This window comes from Pseudophryne corroboree, chromosome 10 (genome assembly GCF_028390025.1).
Source record: "Pseudophryne corroboree isolate aPseCor3 chromosome 10, aPseCor3.hap2, whole genome shotgun sequence".
Taxonomy (NCBI): domain Eukaryota; kingdom Metazoa; phylum Chordata; class Amphibia; order Anura; family Myobatrachidae; genus Pseudophryne; species Pseudophryne corroboree.
In genome coordinates, this window is record NC_086453.1 from 15467116 (window position 1) to 15469784 (window position 2669).

Consider the following 2669-nt stretch of genomic DNA (forward strand, 5'->3'; position numbering starts at 1 on the left):
TCCAAAACTAGAATCCTGTAAGGCTCTCTTCTAAAGCTGATAGGTCCAACACTTGGCGCTATGTCTTAGAGATAGGGGAGGAGAATAAAACAATACTTTCCTCAAGTTCCTTTAAGATCCAACACATGCTAGGCTTTCTTTCTTCATCAATGTTGTCAAAACATGAAAAAACAGAAAGGTTTGCATAGGGTAAAACTGTATAAACTTCTGTAAGGGGTAAATTAATGGATGATAATTATAATCAATGCGCATAAATTATTCATCAGACAATATGGGATGCAGTAAAAATCCTGGCATTAAGGAAACTGACGCAGGAATCCCGGGAGCCGGTGAAATACCAACAGACGAAATCCCGACCACCGCCCGGTATACCCACTCGGTTGGTGGGTCCACACCACCAACTGAGTGGGAATAGAACTTGTGGCGAACGAAGAAAGCCACCAGGCCCGATGCGTGGTGAGCGCAGCGAGCCCGCAAGGAGACTCGCTGCCGGTATACTGACAGCCGTCATCCAGTCTGCCGGTAAATTATACCTAACTCGACAATACGTTAGGCCCCCTGTTATATTCTTCTTATTCCCTTCATTCTTAATATGTTGAATTTATTATAAAGGGTTGATGTTCCCCAACGGGATATTCCTATTCTTGCCTCTGTATCAGTTGAGATATGCAATAAAAATAAAGAACTAATAGTGTAATATTACTACATATACGTATTTATTGCAACATAAAAATATCACAACAAATGATACAGTTAAAATCAAGATTTTCCAAAACTCATACCAGATGGTAGATGGTAACAAGCCTGTAGGGCAGAGGTTCTCAAACGCGGTCCTAAGGCACCTCAACAGCTCATGTTTATCCATGCTTGGCCACAGGTGACTTATACCCCTTTTCCACTAGCTCAAAAAACACGGGTAAATGCACGGGGGCGCTTTTTACCCGTGTTTTTTGCAAGTGGAAAAGGGTAAACCCGGATCAAGTGATCCGTGAATCCTACCCGGCTATCTACCTGGGTAGGACACGGGAATGATCCGGGTTGGGTTGTAGTGTAAACGGGAGCCGTGTCGATGCGACACGGCTCCCGTTTACACTGTATGGAAGGGTGGCGCTGGGAGATCATGTGATCTCCCTGCGCCGCCCCTGCCGCGTCACTAGAAGCGTCACCAACCCGGCATATGCTGGGTTGTGACTGCTGATGGGAAAGGGGCCGAGCACGGGTCGCAGCAGGGGGCAGCTCCCGTATCAGGCTCCCGGCTGCGACCCGTGCTCGTAGGTGGAAAAAGGGTATTAATGACTTATGGGGTTATTTAGTACAGATCGCAGTGTACCGAAAATCGCAATTGAGCGATTTTCAATACAGTATGCATGCGCTGCGACCGCACAGCACGTGTACACAGTCACCGTGTGATTGCATCATCCCTGAAGGATACGATTGCACTATGATTGACAGTAGTGGCCGTCGGGGAGGGGGCATTTAGGCGTAGTGGTCCGGCCAACTCAGACGTGGCCAGACCATTTTATAAACATGCCCGCGGTGCGCCTGCCTTCGAAGCAGGGGGTCGTCTGCAAATGCTGCAACTGCATTGTAATTTGCGGTCGCAGTGGCTTGGTGGAGCGTAGCATGCTGTACGGCCTTGCCCTGCGTTGGGCAGCCCCCAGCACACAGTGTAAACAGTTGCAGAGTCTGCTTTTTAGCAGAATCTGCACTCTAACCTGATTAGGGTCCCTAATTAGCAACTCAGTCAATCTGATTTAACTATCTGTGTTGAGCCTTGGATATACCTATAACATGGACAGTAGGGGTGCCTTGAGGACCACGTTTGAGAACCTCTGCTTTAGGGGATGTATATCAGGAGTGTGGCTCTGGAACCTCTTCCTAATTAGGTCCCTTCTAGTGGTGAGAGCTGAAGTCCTTGGTTAGTCCATGTAATCCGATGCATTTCAAGCTCTAGGGGCTCTTTTATGAAGGCATTTTTGTGTCTGGGAGGAAACTTTGATTATACACTGGCTACATGAGGAAGCTATTTAGCCCATATTTAAGAGGGAGAGTAACTGCACTGCCAGTTGCCCTCCTATGCGATTATTACATGACAATATCTGCTGCGGTATAAAGAAATGTATATATTTTTTTACAAATATGCACCAGGAAGCATGGTACTGGGCTTCCATCTTCAGTGCTCCACTGAGATCTGCAGAGCTGGAGGGATCCTAACTGTCCGAAAACGCAGAAAGTCTATGCTTACTGCTCCCAGTCAGTATCACCAGGGGCTAAAGGTCACCTTAGCTGTCCCACTGATATTTTTTGTTTTGTTTATAAAGTACATCTAAAAAAAAAAACATATTTAATACTGAGTAGAACAGAAACTAATAAATATGTAGGAATTAATATTGTAAATTGAAAACATTACTAGGGGAAAGATAGGATAACAATCCCGGGAGGTCGGTAACTAGCCTCCCCCCTGCTGTAGTGCAACTGTGCATGCTGGTATTTGTAGTACTGTAAGAGGCTCAGAGCCCAAGGGCACTACTATGAACAAGGCGTGTCTGGTACCTCTTCTTTCTCCTCTCTTTGGTCCCAGCCGCGCGTCACGTGGTCAGTAGGTGCCGGAAGTGACCGTCCAGCGGCCTCAGACGCTCCGGGCTCCCGGCGCTCAGCAGCCGGGTGAC

The 2669-nt window shown here is 47.2% G+C and overlaps 1 protein-coding gene across 1 annotated transcript in view; it reads right to left on the reverse strand.

The window, feature by feature from the left end:
- Positions 1–2629, reverse strand: part of TMCO4 (transmembrane and coiled-coil domains 4) — a 146734-nt gene extending 144105 nt beyond the window's left edge. Inside the window, exon 1 of the mRNA XM_063942144.1 lies at positions 2554–2629. The gene's annotated coding sequence lies outside the window, so the exon portion shown is untranslated. The remainder of the gene's footprint in view (positions 1–2553) is intronic.
- Positions 2630–2669: the final 40 nt, after the last annotated feature.